This window comes from Diceros bicornis, chromosome X, assembly GCF_020826845.1.
Source record: "Diceros bicornis minor isolate mBicDic1 chromosome X, mDicBic1.mat.cur, whole genome shotgun sequence".
Classification (NCBI taxonomy): Eukaryota; Metazoa; Chordata; class Mammalia; order Perissodactyla; family Rhinocerotidae; genus Diceros; species Diceros bicornis.
In genome coordinates, this window is record NC_080781.1 from 68,878,802 (window position 1) to 68,895,165 (window position 16,364).

Consider the following 16,364-nt stretch of genomic DNA (forward strand, 5'->3'; position numbering starts at 1 on the left):
TTAATACTGTGAAGATGTAAATACTCTCTAAATTATGTACAGAGTCAATGCAATCACTATAATAATCCCAATGACTTTTTTTCCAAATGCAAAAAAATTCATTCCAAAATTTATATGGAATTACAAATAGCTAAAACATTCTTGGAAATAATAAACTTGGAAGTCTTATACTTCCTGATTTTACAACTTACTACAAAGCCACTGTAATCAAAACAGTGTGGTACTGACATATAGACAGACATATAGAACAATGGAATATAATAGAGAGGCCAGAAATAAGCCCTTGCATATATGGTAAAGTGATTTTCAACAAAGGTGCCAAGAACATTCCATTTTTTCTCCATTTAAACAAATAGTGTTGGGAAAACTGGATGCCCACATGCAAAAGAATAATATTAGACCCTCATCTTATGCCATATACAAAAATAACTCAAAATGGATCAAAAACCTAAACATCAAGTCCTAAAACTGTCAAACTCTTAGAAAACGTAGGAGCGAATTTTCATGTTCTAAGATTAGGCCATGGTTTCTTAGACATGACATCAAATGCACAGAAAACAAAAGAAAAACACATAAATGATCATCAAAATTAAAAGGTTTGTGCTTCAAAATAAACCATTGGGGCCTGCCTGGTGGTGTAGTGATTAAGTTCACATGTTCTGCTTCAGCTGCCTGGAGTTCGTGGCTTCAGATCCCAGGCGTGGACCTACATACTTATCAGGCCATACTGTGGTGGTGTCCTCCATACAAAATAGAGGAAGATTGGCACAGATGTTAGCTCAGGGCCAATCTTCCTCACCAAAAATAAAAAAAAGAAACCATCAACAATTTGAAAAGAGAACCCCAAGAATGGGAGAATTTTTTTGCAAACCATATATCTTATGAAGGACTTTATCTAGAATACATAAAGAATTCTTATAACTCAATAATAAAAAGTCAAATAATTAATAAATGAACAAAGAGTCTGAATAGATATTTCTCTAAGGAAGAAAAACAAATGGCCAATAAGCACATAAAAAGATGCTGTATATCATTTGTCACAATGAGATATCATTTGACATTCACTAGAATGGCAATAATCAAAATGACAGATAATAAAAAGTGTTGGTAAGGAAATTGAGGAATTAGAACACTTATTCATTGCTGGTAGGACTGTAAAATGGTGTTGCTGCTGTCTAAAACAGTTTGGCAGTTCCTCAAATGTTAAATATATAGTTACCATATGTCCTAGCAATTCCACTCCTAGGTATGTACCCAAGAAAATTGAAAATATATGTCTACACAAAAACTTGTACACAAATGTTTATAGCTGCATTATTCATAATTGACAAAAAGTGGAAACAACTCAAACGTCCATCAAGTGATGAATGGATAAATAAAATGTGGTATATCCATACAGTGGAATATTCCTTCCTTCAATTGAATATTTTATGGATATGAAAAAATGGATATCTATTGTATGGATATGGATATGAAAAAGAAATGAAGAACTGATACATTCTACAACATGGATGAATGCTGAAAATATTATGCTATGTGAAAGAAGCCAGTCATGAAAGATCACATATTGTATTATTTTATTTATATGAAATGTCTATGATAAGCAAATCCTTAAACAGTAAATGTAGTTTAGTGTTTGCCTATGCCTAGGTGAATTAGGGGAAAATGGGCAGTGACTGCTAAAAGATACATGATTTCTTACTGGAGTGATAAAATGTTCTACCATTGATTGTTGTGATGGTCTTACAACTCTGTGAATATACTCAAAACCATTGAATTGCACACTTTAAACAAGTGATTTATATTTTATGTAAATTATTTTTCTTCTTGCCTTATGAAGGAATTGTATGAGGCTTGATACATATGAAAGAGAGAAATTAAAACTCCATCCTGCATTTGCATTCCAGTTAACTCTACCTCCATAAAGTCATATTTCCCTGGTCTCCTAGTTTCACTGTGTGTGTGTCTCTCAATTATTCATCCTAAATTGCTTCACCTAATTAGAGCCCAGCATCTTGTCATAGTGTGGGTTTTAGCAAGGTACAAGGGATCGTGGGAGGAGGGCAAGGTCTTTATTTACAGGATCTTAGAATCTTAGACCAGTCAGTCAGGACTGGAAATATTTTACCATTGTAAGTATGGGAAAATTAAGTCCTACAGTGAGGAAGATCCAGTCCCAGATCATAGAGTATGTTACTGATAGAGCAATGAGTGGATCTCAGAACTCATGTTGACTATAACAGGGCTCTGTCTAGCAGGAGTGCCAGTCAGCAGTAAGAGCACTTACTATGGGCCCAACATTGCTCTAGACACTGGGCATACAGCTCTGGAAATAAAAAATTGGGAAAGAATGCTCACACATGGGTGTGGGGAGGTATCCCCTGGCACTTTCTTTCTTCTCCCTCTGGCCTGCTGGTTGAGGCCACATGCCATGTTGTCCACACCCAGGCCCATGGATCCCATGGACTCGATATGGGGAATAGTTTTTGGCGCTCAGCTACTCAGCTGCCCCACATCTCTCTAGCTAAGAACTGCCTTGTTTTCCTTCCTGTTAGCCTCTGTCCTCCATCCAATATTCTGCACTCTATAATCAACTCAGGTGTCTAATGACACGGCTATAGCTTAATTGGCCCTAGCCGCTGGTGGCTATGGTTATGCAACCAGGTAGTCTGCTCACTAAGTTAAAATAAGAGGGGATCTGAGGTGTGAGGGGACAACATAAGGATAAGGGGGAGGCTGAAATGAGAATACTTTGATAATTCCTCTTGTTGACTAAAATTCTATTTTAAACTCCTGTTCCCTGCTCTGTCTCTGGAAAATTGGAGACTTAATTGGGATAAAAGCCTTTCAGTAGAGACATTCCTAAGGTAAGGGTAAGGCTTCACATAGAAGTTGCAGTGAGCAGCTTTGGAAAACACACAGGTAGGGATGGAGAGCAAGATCCTTATTTATAAGGGTCTTAATTTCTGGCAATGTGAGTCCAGCCTTCATTGGCACCTTCCAATGTACTTTTTTACATCTTTACCTTTCTAATGTTTTTTGATAAACTTTATTTGTAGACCAGTTTTAGATCTACATAAAAATCGTAGATAGTAGAGAGGTCCCATATATGCCACACCCCATTTCTTCTCTGGTAAATATTTTACATTCGTATAGTACATTTTATACAATTAATAAACAAATATTGATACATTATTAGTAAAGTTCATATTTTATTCTTAGTTTTTATCAAATGACATTTTTCTATTCCGAGATCTCATCCAAAATACCCATTACGTTCCGCTATCATGTATTCTTATGCTCCTTTGACAGCGACAATTTCTCAGATTTCCTTGTTTTTGATTATTTTGATAGTTTTGAAGATTCTTGGTCAAATGTTTTATAGTGTCCCTCAATTTTGATTTTTCTCATGTTTTTCTCATGAGTAGATTGGGATCATGGGCTTTGGGGAGGAAGACCACAGACATAAAGTGCCATTCTTATTACATCATATCAAGGGTACTCACTATCAGCATGACTTGTCATTCTTGATGTTGACTTTGATCACCTGGCTGAGGTAATGTTTTCAGGTTTCTCCACTCTAATGTTATTATTTTATTATTATACAACATCCTTCTTTGTCTCTTATAACAGTTTTTGACTTAAAGTCTATTTTTTCTGATTACAAGTATAGCCATCTTTTCTCTCTCTAAGTTACCATTTGCATAGAATAAGTTTTCCATCTCTTCAATTTCAGCCTATGTGCATCCTCAAATCAAAAGTGAGTTTCTTGTAGACAGTGTACAATTGAGCCTTCTTTTTCTTATTGATTTAGCCACTATATGTCTCTTGTTTGGGAAAATTAATCCATTTACATTTGAAGTAATTATTTATAGGGAAGGATTTACTAGTGCCATTTTGTTAGCTGTTTTGTCTTAGTCTTGTAGTTCTTCTCTTTTCCTGTCTTGCTGTTTTCCTTTGTGTTTTGTTGATTTTTTTTTGTATTGATATGCTTTGATTCCTTTCTCTTTTTCTTTTTTGTAACTTCTATAGGTAACTTTTTTGTGGTTATCTTGGGTCTATCTTAAAATATCATATCATAACAGCTTATTTTAATCTGATGACAACTTAAGTTCAATTGCATACAATAACTCCACACTTTAACTTCTCCCCAGACATACACACTTTGTGTTATTATGTCAATTTATATCCATTCATATTGTGTATCTTTTAACATATTTTTAGTTATAGTTATTTTTAAGACTTTTGTCTTTTAACCTTGTACTAGAGTTAAAAGTGATTTACCCACCACCATTACAGTAATACAGTATTCTGTATTTGTCTACATATTCACCTTTACTAACAAGTTTCACATTTTCTTATGCTATTGTGTTGTTGTTTAGCATCCTTTTGTTTCAGCTTGAAAAACTCTGTTTAGCATTTCTTGTAAGGCAGGTCTAGTGGTGATGAACTCCCTCAGTTTTTGTTTGTCTGGGAATGTCTATCTCTTCTTCATTCTTGAAGTACAGTTTTGCCAAGTATAACATTCTTGGTTGGAAGTTCTTTTCTTTTAGCACTTTGAATATATTATCCCACTCCTTCTGACCGTCAAAGGTTTCTGCTGAGAAATCTGTTTGTAGTATTAAGGGACTCCCTTATATGTGACAAGTCACCTTTCCCTTTCTGCTTTCAAAATTCTCCTTTTGTCTTTGACTTTTGACAATTTGATTATGTGTCTCAGTGTGGATTTCTTTGAGTACTTCTTATTTGCTATCTTTAGGGCTTCTTGAATCTGGATGTCTATTTCCTTCTCCAGATTTGGGAAATTTTCAGCCACTATTTCTTTGAATAGTTCTCTGGTAATTTCTCTCTTTTCCTCCTGTGACTCCCATAACACACATATTGGTCCACTTTATGGTGTCCCATGAGTCCCTTCAAGTTTCTTCACTTTTTTTTATTCTCTTCTTTTTGATCCTCTGAATAAATTATTTCCAATGCCATGTCTTTGAGTTCACAGATCCTTTCTTCTGCTTGATCTAGTCTGCTATTGAACTCGTCTAGACATTTTTTCAGTTCAATTATTGTGTTCCTCTGTTTCATGATTTATATTTGGTACTTTTAAAAATATTTTCTGTTTCTTTGTTAAAATCCTCACTTTGTTCATGCATTGTTCTATTGACCTCAGTGAGCATATTTATGATGGTTATTTTGAATTCTCTATCAGGTAAGTTATATATTTCAATTTCATTAGGTTCAGTTTCTCAAGATTTATCTTGCTCTTTTGTTTGGAGCATCTTTACCTTATTCTTGATTTTCCTTGACACTCTGTGTTGATGTCTTAACATTAGACAAAGCAGCCACCTCTCCTACTCTTCACAGACTGGCCTCATATGGGAGAAGAACCCCACCTATCAGCCCAGTCAAAGATTCTGTGGGCCTCTTAAACCTTTATGCTAGTCCAACCCACTTTCTTTGTTCTTTGAAGTTCTCATGCATGTAGTGTATGCTGGGTTCTATCAATCAGTGAACTGGGACAAGCAAGACTGAAACCAGTTCTTCATGAGGCTGCCAGAAAACTTTGATCATTGGACACTCTGTCCAACTCTTTCTCTGCCTAGGGAGAAGCTGATTATTAGAGTTTTTCATCCATTCGCTCTGTAGCAAGTCAGGAAGATGGAGACTAAGGCAAATGCCCACCCAAATATCCATCACTATCCTCACTTTCCTCAGGCAGCTAGATTATGCCAGGTGTCATCAACAGTCTGAGACAGACAAGTGAGAAACCAGTCCTTTGGGTTGCCCCTGGAAAAGTTGTGGCATTGGGTACCCAGACCAACTCTTTTTCTCTGCATGGAGAAGTAGGAAGCTGTGGTTTTTGTCTGCTTGCTCTGTGATGAGCTGAGGGCAAGAGCTATGGTTTCTATAATACCCTAATATCTGTACTCCCCCAGGCAGCTAGACTGTGCTGTACCTATCAGAGTTCCAAGACGGGAAAGGCAGATTTTAGTTCTTTGGGCAGCCGCAGAGAAGCTGGGGTGCTGGTTGTAGGAATAAACTCTTTCTCTCCTCAGGGTAAGCTGAGTGCTTGGATTGGTCATCCACTTGCTCCATGCTGAGCAGGTGAGAATAGCTATGGTGTCTACCAATCCATGCCACTGTCTCCATTATTCCCCATGTGAATAGTCATATTAGTTTAGGGTCCACTCATATGACTTTATTTACCTTAATTACCTCTTTAAAGACCCTATCTCCACAACTATGACATACAACTATCTACTGGGGCTTTGGGGAAAAAGGAGGAGGATTGGCAATGGACGTTAGCTCAGAGCCAGTCTTCCTCAGCAAAAAGAGGAGGATTGGCATGGATGTTAGCTCAGGGTTGATCTTCCTCACACACACACACACACACAAAGGCCCTATCTCCAAATAGAGACACAATCTGAGGCACTAGAGGTTAAGATTTCAACATATGAATTTTCGGGGACACAATTCAGCCAGTAATAAATAGTATTCCATATATTTAAATAAAATCATACTTTAAATGAAACCATACACACAAAAACACTATTTAAAGTATACAATGGAAGAAAAGGTAATAAGAGAATAAGAATGTCCAGAAGATATTATAAATATTTTCACTATTATGATTTAGTTTTATATTTGGGATGATCCAACAACCAATATATGATATAATTTTGTATTTTATATTTGGAAAACTAATACAGAGCTTTATATGAAATAAAGGTCAACCACATCTTATTGATATGTAGGAATATTAGAAAATAGACTACTTTCTGAGTATCAGTGATTCTCAAGGGGTAGGGATGTAGCCCTCTGGATATTAGACATTTCATTCCACTCTATGAGACTAACATGAGTATCAAAAATGATTAAAAAGCTCAAGGAAACAATGACTTATGATGTTTCACCCTTTCCATTAATAAACTGCATGATTTTAGGTAAATTGCTTAACTAATCTGAATCTACATTTCAATATCTGTAAAATAAGGATATTGGAATGATATATATTAGTGATTGTGTTGCATATTTCTGTATATTATAAATTTATATTAACAAATGTCAAGTTGGCTAGTCATCCCTCGTATATCTGTAAGAAAAACATTAAAGTATTTTTTTTAAAGCCTGTAGTCTGATAAAGAGAACCTCAGAGAACTAATGATGATGGAAATAGCAGTAGCAATTGTAAAAATAACCTCATGCCTCACAGAGGAGCTTTAGATCTAGGAAAGATTAGCAAGGGACTATGCTTTAAAGCCCAACCTCATACTCCAGGTCTTTCTCATGAATATCCCCACCCCACAGAAAATATACTTGAACACAGTTATTAAAAACCCCACAGTCTATACTGGGAGTTGTGGGGAGAAACCCCTTTCTTTTGTCTCCTTTTTTCTGGGTGGTTTTGTATGGTTAATACTTTGTAAAAGGAGAAAAGTAGTGCTTCAGGGCTTAGGTAGAGAGAAGGGCTTTAGGTGTTAGAAAAACTTGTAGGAGCCAAGACAGCTAATTTAATGACCAATCTCACACTCCTGCTATCCCATGCAAATCCCTCTTTCTCAGGAATTATACTTAAGTATGCTTAGGAAAAAGACAAAGCTGTGATATTGTTTGGGGTTGGGGATGGGGAGAACGCAGGATTGCTTTTTAAGGTTAATAGTGTGTGCTAGGCTAAAAAAAAATAGAAAAACAAGACTGTAAAGGTCTGATCAGAAGATCCAGTTACAAATCAATAGACTGAAGAGAAGAGCAAAGAATCGTGGAAACAGTAGCGGAGAAAAAGGGAAAATAACCTCTTGCATCAGAAAGGGGCTCCAGGTTTAGCAAAGGTCTGCCTGGATTGCTAGCAGATTTAATGCAGAATCCCACACTCCTGATCTACCAGGCCAGGGTTTTTCAAACTGCAGTTACCCACTGGTGGTGAAATATTTTAGTAAATCAGGAACAGAATTTTAGAAAGAAACAATGTAGAATAGAATAGAATAGAAAATGTGAGAGTACATTGCAAGTAGAAGGGTAAGAATGCCTTCACAAACATTTCCTTCAGTTATACATATATAATACAGATAAAAAATGTAACTTCTAACCACAGGTCATGGTCAACACACTCTCCAAAGTGCTGGGCTATCTGAGCCTGCTTAGGAGAATTCCACTGCTGGTGCTTAGTTTCCTGATGAGCGAGAGCCTGGGAGTGCATCCATTCTGAATTTACTCCACAGGGACAGTGGTCTTCTGTTCCATCATTCATTCTGTCACATTCTGTAGCAAAAATTGAACAATAGACACAGGTACAGAAATAACTTTGAGACTTCTAAATAGTGGCAGACTTTGGCATTCCTGACAGCTTTAACAAGCAGACAAGCCTGTCCCCATGAAAACTCCCTGCTTTTTCACGTGGTTTTAATATCCTTTGCACTCTCATAGTTCAGGGCAGCAGAGCACTGGGGGGGTGATGGAGGTTGGAAGGTAGGCATTCAGTAAAATCTAGAAGGGACACAAGCTGAAAACTCTGAGGGTACCAAAAAAAGTGGGGTGGAGATGAATAAGGGAAGACATGAGGAATTCCTAGATCCCTTTCCATTTCTAAGTGTTAAGAATATTTTGGAGAATGACTTTTTAGTTCAGATTTGCTAAGGGACTTAACCAGGAAAAATGGGAGAACAATGAGGAAAATGCTAGTTTGGGTACCCATTCTGAAGGTGATTCTGATCTCCTCCTGGAGGCACAGGCAGAAATAGACAAGACTTTTCTTCTCCCTTCTCAGGATGTGCAATTCTAGTAATTTGATATGCTTTCTAATAACACTCAAGTTTCACATGCCTGGGAGTAGGGATGGGGTGGTTATCTGGGGGGGGCAGGAGTGGTACCTCACACAATAAAGCTGATCACCTGGCAGTATGGAACTCATGTTGCAACCTAAAGACCTCTCCCTCTACCCTTCCCATTCAGAAAAATAATCTCAGATTGTTTCTCCCATGCACGTTCAAGAACAATTTCTAGGAGTAGGAATGAAGAGCTTTGGGCATGCACCATGATGTTGTGATTATGGCAGGTTGACATTTACCAAACCTGAAAGCCCCTTACACATGTACCCCCTCCAAGAACTTACATCAGCTTGTTTATTTTCAAGTACAATTCCTGGGGGTGATTGGGGCTGGCACTTGCCTAGGAGAGAGGCATATAGATTGTGCATTAAAGTCATCAATGTGGCTGGTAGGTGTTTGCTATCTAGAATCTGTCTCTGAGTCAAGAGGTTGTTTTGTTTCCATTTTGACTGCTATTGTGCTTCTTAGTATTGATTCTTTCTCCTTTATCCTTCCACTGCAACTAAGTGCCTTCTGATTTATAATTAGATCTGGTTTCCAGACTGTTACTGCTTCCATAAACCACCTTAAAACAAAAGGACAGCAAGAAGAAAAGGTCTTATTTTGCCCCCTCCCACCCATTCCTAGCAAATGCAGCAGCTTTATTTTAAACATACTCAAGTAAAATTTCTGGGAGTGTGGGTAGTTGAATAAGAAATCAGAAAAGGGATTATACATTATAACATCCATTTGGGTACCACCTAAACTTTATTAAACCTTTCAGATAAAAAACAAATTTGGATTTAGGTAAGATGAGACTTTATTCCAACAGATTTTGTCAAAAGAGGGGAAAGGGACTATTGCAATTCGGAGAACCTCTGCAAGTATGTCAAAGGTCAGGCAGAAAAGGACTGTCTTATAGGAAAAAGTAAACAAGGCTAGGAAGAACTGGCCTTGGAGAAGTGAGATAAAAAGGTAGCGAGATTGAACTGTCGATCATGAAATATTTTTCCCTGAGATCAGTCAATGCCATTAAGGGGCCATGAAGGAGGCTCAGGCTGAGAATGTATCAAAGTTAAGGGGCCTTAGGGGAGGAAAGAAGCTTAACTAAAGTTTGATCAAGTCAAGGTAGCAAATATATTGTCCAGATTGGCCGATGGGTTCAAAGAGTTCAGTTAATCTTTTATGAGGCAAAGAATGGGAATTAGGAGGATCGATATATAACCTTGTTATAGGTAAACAAGGGTGGGGTATCCATGAGTCCTATCTAAGTCATATGGGGAAGAGTGGTTCTTTGCAATAAGTCATTTCCTGGAGCACAAAAGTGTGGAAGATTTCTTAATTGTTCCTATTTTCTAGGAGTACAAAGCTTAGGTAAAATTCAACATTGTCAGTCCCCTCTTTTGTTCAAGATAAATGATATTAGTCACTGAGAAACTCAGAGGTGGTTGTAAACCTCCTGAGTGGTGAGAAGCAGAGTCTCCAAGCATTTCCCCAGACTACCTTAGTGATCCAGATAGCAGCTTGTCCAGGGAGAAATCCCACCTATGTATGGCCTACTGCAGTGATGAGTCCTTCAGGTATATAATGTCACCATAAGAAGATGGGCTTAGAGAATTAGAGAGACTTGACACAAGAAAATTGAGTAAAGTGTCTGTTTTAATAGTGTGGCTGGAAAGAATAATAACAAGTATTATATAATAATAATTACTTTGTATTAGGCACAATTCTAAGCACATACCACCACAAAATATTGCACCTTGTTCCTTTACTTATACTTAAGTATAACTTCTGGGGCTGGGGATATTTGTGAGTAAGAGCAGGAGTGTGGGTTTGATCATTAGAACAGCTGCCTGGACCCCTGCAAGTCTTTCCAAAACCAAAAGCCCTCTCTGTGGATCATGAGGTTATTTTTACTAATAGGTGTTTCTGGTGCCACTGCTGCTCTCACAATTGGTTCTTTCTTTAACTTCTTTAACAGTCCAGAGTCCTATTTAAAACTATTTTCTTAAATATTTTTGTTTATTTATTTTTAACAGCTTTATTGAGGTAAAATTTACATATCATAAAATTCACCCACTTTGTACAATTTACTAATTTTTTAGTGAACTTACAGAGTCATGCAAACACTATGAAGTTTTAGAACATTTCCATTACCTCGGAAAGATCCCTAGTGCTTATTTTCAGCTACTCCATGTTCCCATCCCCAGCCCCAAGCAACCACTTTGTATTTCTATTTTCTGTCTTTATAGATTTGCCTTTTCTAGACATTTATAAATGTAATAATACAATATGTGGTCTTTTGTTTCTAGCTTCCCAGATGCCTTTTTGATTTGGAGCTGGATCTTTCCCATGTCTCACCCTCAGCATCCTAATCCTTTTCTGATTATATAGTATACATCATAAATCCCATAAAGCAATCCTCAAATAGAACGTAAAAGAGAAAGGACTTCATTCAACTTGTATTAGTCTCTATGTTTTAATTCCCACATATAGTATATAAATACCCAAATATATACATATGTGTGTATTTAACCTCATCCCTTTATTAAATGAACAGTAAAACACAAAGCTCTATAAATTTTTTTCACTTAAAACCTGTTTTCTAACATTTTATACTTTAAAAGATCCTGCAATGAATAACTTGAACATAGGTCACTTGAAAAATATATCTACATCCATCTATCTACATCTATCTGTAGAATAAATCCCTACAAGTAAAAATGATGATCAAAGGATTTGCACATTTGTAATTTTGAAAGAAACAAATTGTCTTCCATAGAGGTTGTGCCAAGTTATACCAGCAGCATAAGCTTCCCCCACGCTTACATCAGATTTTCAGATCTTTGCCAATTTGATTCATTAAAAAGATATCAGTGTATTTTCAATTTGGTTTGCATATTGCTTGGCACTTAGTAGGTACTCAATAAATGTTGAATGAACATTTTTGTGCTCTTGGTATCTTGCCACATATTAGCTTGAGAGATTTCATTTCAACTTAATACTCCTTTTTATCAGCATATGAATGTCCATTTCTCCCCAGTCTCATGGGCAGTAGTTATCAATTTTTTTAATTTTTAAAATTATTTTTAATTTTTTAGTTATAATTTTTAATCTTTAATTAATAATTATTTAAATAATCTGTTAGAAAGAGTATACCTCTATGTTTTTTTGATTTGCTTTTTGAATTGCTGTTGAGGTTCAATTTTTATGTGTATAATGAGGATTTTTATTTCTTATTTTCTGAATTTTCTGTGAAGGCTCTTTTCTCACTTTTTCAATTAGAGTTTGTCATCGCTTATTAATTTGTAACAATTCTCTCTCCTCCTACACATACACATAGATATATAGTCAATATATATACATACACGTATACATATATACATACATATAAATATAGATATATATATTGACTATATGTATATTGACTATTATATATATACACACATACATACGTCCATATATAGAGTTAGAGAGAGAGAGATTTATTGACAGATATATATGTTGCAAATATTTCCCCACTTGCCGATTGGTTTTTAATCCTTTTAAATTGTTTTATGCTCAGACATTTAAAATTTTTATATAGCTAAATCTATCTGGTGTACCACAGTGTTTAAAAACATGGACTATGGGGGGCCGGCCTGGTGGCATAACAGTTAAGTTCGCGTGCTCTGCTTCAGCGGCCCAGAGTTTGCAGGTTTGGATCCAGATGCAGGCAAGATGCACCGTTTGTCAAGCCATGCTGTGGCAGCATCCCATATAAATAGAGGAAGATGGGCACGGATGTTAGCCCAGGGCCAATCTTCCTCAGCAAAAAGAGGAGGATTTCGGCAACAGATGTTAGCTCAGGGCTAATCTTCCTCACACACAAAAAAATGGACTATGGAATTAGACTGCCTCCATTCAAATCCTAGCTCTGTCATTTACTGCTTTACAACCATGGGTGTATTTACTTAATCTCTTTGTGCCTCAGTTACTTTGTCCATAAAATAAGGTTAATAATAGTGCTAAATTCATGTTTTTGTAAGAAATAAATCATATATGTAAAGTGTTCAGAAGAGTGTCTTGAACAAGTTCAGTACTTAAAAGATGTTAACTATCATTATTAACGCTGCTGCTGCTGTTGTTGTTAGTAGTAGTAGCATAGTAATATCCTTACTGTTTCTCTCTTAAGAATCATGTTTTGAGTATCCTCTCCCATGTTCTCATCCGTCTATTTATCTGCTTCCTCCACCCAACTAAGCTTCACAACAAAATGCCTGTGTAAACAGGGATAACTGAAAAGCTCACAAAAACCTGAAAGGACAGAAATTCAACCTTTTGCCAAAGCCTACTTGAATTGGGTCAGAAAATAATCCATTACTATTATTGCACACATCCTCTACATCCACACTATGTCTAATCTGAGAGTAACAGGACCTCTGTCATTGATTAGGAATACCCTCCGCACCCCTGTTTAAGAAATGCGGTGTCTGTTCTCTCAGGATCATAACACCCTCCATATCAGGAGACTGAAAAACATTTAGAACACCTGTTTCTTCTCCTACAGGCTCCTCAGCAATCTTGGGTTTCAGTTTCTCCTCAACAGTATTTGTTCCATGTTTTTCAAACTCAAGAGAATTTTGTTTGGCAGAAAAGACAGAAGGAAACTCTGCAATGTGGAATTCTATTTTTTCTGTCCTTAACCAGCATCCTCCCATTGTCCTCAAACAGCAGGCTTTGATCTTTTCTGTGAGGAAGCACACAGGCCAGAATTGAGTGTCGGACACTCCTTTCTTGTTTTCATTTTTCATTTCAAAAAACAGTGATCTGAGCAGTAAATGTAAAGTTTGTCTTTGAATTCCCTCCTCCCTTTTCTCAACATTTTCAACTCCCATACCATTATCTCTATTCTTCTCTTCTCCATCTGATGCCTAGGCCTCTTATATACTATTATGTCTCCTGGCAGAAAGAAGCATATATTGCGATAAGAATAATTTTCTCCAAAATGTGATGGGCATAAAGTTTTGTCAGATCTCAGAAGTATATCTGGACAGTTCCAGTCCCTAGGATCTCTTTGCAGTTCCTACTATGCCTCAGTTTCCCTATCTATAAAATGTGGATAACAATAATATATACCTCATAGAGTTGTTGTGATGATTATATGATGATTTCAGGGCCCAACATAAAATAAGAATTCAATAAATGTTTGCTCTTGTTGTTATTACTATCAGCCTTAGGAGGTTCTCTATAGCTGACATGATTACTCCTATCTCCACAGCATTAGTGGCAGAATTCTGAGGGTATGGTGTCACATACGGCCTCAGATATTGCTTGGGAGTATATCTGATTTTGGGGAGGGGACTTGACTTTCCACATTTCAGAAGCCACGAGTCAAATTCCTAGGCCATAAAGAACTTAAGTCCTATCTCATTGAATTAGACCAGGACTTCTATTTCCAATGTTTCTCATTCTTTCAACAGTGAAAGGAAGTATACTTAAATATTAACATTAGTTACCTGTGACAGGTTGGGTTGCTGTTAATTTTCATTGCCTTCTTTAAACATTTCTATATTTTTAATGTTTTTAACAATAATCATTAATTATCTTTATAATCAGCCAAAATGAGAAGAATACAGCAATACAATTTTGAAGAAATTGCATTCTAAAGCAATCTGGAAAGAAACATCTCTAATTAAAGCTTAAAATATATAAAATAATTTTGAAAAAGATTCAAAAGATTTTGAATTAAAAGAACTATCAGATAAAATAAACAGGTAAAAGATGTGAACAAATAATTCACAAAAGAGAAAATCAGATTACCAATAAACTTGAAAAATACCCATTAATAATTTTAAAATTAAAATTAATACAATAGGTCCGGGCCTGTGGCTTAGCGGTTAGGTGCGTGTGCTCTGCGACTGGCGGCCTGGGTTCGGATCCCAGGTGCACACCGATGCACCGCTTCTACGGCCATGCTGAGGCCACATCCCACATACAGCAGCTAGAAGGATGTGCAAATGACATACAACTATCTACTGGGGCTTTGGGGAAAAAAAGGAGGAGGATTGGCAACAGATGTTAGCTCAGAGCCGGTCTTCCTCAGCAAAAAGAGGAGGATTAGGATGGATGTTAGCTCAGGGCTGATTTTCCTCACACACACACAAAAAAATTAATACAATATTAGGGTACCTTTTTTTCACCTTAAAAAAGAGTAAATGGTTAAAATAAAACCATTCAATGTTATCTAGGGCTCAAGGAAAGAGCCATTTACATAAAACTAAACTACTGTGGTGTTTTATAAAATGGTGATAACATTTTACTCAGTAATCCATTTCTTGGGCGCTTTAATAAGGTAAGAATCAGAAATGTAGAAGATTTTTGTCCTCAAAAATTTATTATACCATAGTTTCTAAAAGTGAAATAGTGGGGAAAATTTTAATGGTCAATAGCAGTGGAATGTTAAAGTGATTAAACAATGGATTTTATATAGCCAATAAAATAACTTTTTAAAAACAGTTCCAGTGGCATGTAAAATATAAAATGAAATAATAATTATGTAAAACCATACATTAGTATATGATCTCAATGACATGAAAGTGTATAATAACTTGCATAGAAAAATGGTTGGGAAAATACACCAAAAGTTTAATAATAGTTATCTCCAGGTTGAGGGATTTTATATGATTTTTCTTATTAAATTTTTCTAAATTTACCAAGTTTTTGACAGTGCTCAAGAATTGCTTTGTAAATTATAAACAAAAGCTTTTAAAATATATACATAAGGATTATTAATGACATGGGAAAATCTCACTGTAAAGTTACATGAAAAAAGCAGGAATATAGAGCAAAATGATATTAAATGTGAAAATGCAAATAACTACACAGATGGGGAAAAGCTAGTAAAATGCATCTAAACATTAAAGTTGTTGTCTCTGGTGATGTGAATGTGAGCATTTTCAATTTCTTCTATGTTCAGTTGAATCTCTACAATGCATATATATTATTCTTATAATGAGAAAAAATAAAGGCTATAAAATAAAATATCAAAGTAAATATAGGGTAAAGGATATGAATACCATTCAGGGAAGAAAAACAATAAGAATTCTATGCAACATATAGTAATATGTTTAGCCTCCTAATTATCAAAGAAATGCATATTAAAACAATTCTGAAATGCAAATTTTCACCTATCACATTGAGAAACAATTATTTAAAATATCATAAAATCAATGGAGGCAAGAATGCAGAAAAACATTTTATATCTACTTTGCTTGGAAACATGTTTTCCTCTAAGTTTGGAGGAAGGAGGAGCAGGGAGGAAGTGGAGAAAGTTATATTTCATATAGCACTGCTGCCATCTTCAGGAAGCTAATGAAATTAATGATACACATTTTTTTCAGTTGACTACTCATAGACATAAAGGCCTTTGTTAAGATGTTTACCCTGGTGACTGAAAGAGCTGTAATTCAGGTATCCTTAGGGAAGAACTAGATTTTTGTTAAGTCAAGGAGATGTAGAGTACTTTGTTTATGATACAATTAAGGTCGACTGATGACTCATTTTCAATATATCCACATGTTCCTC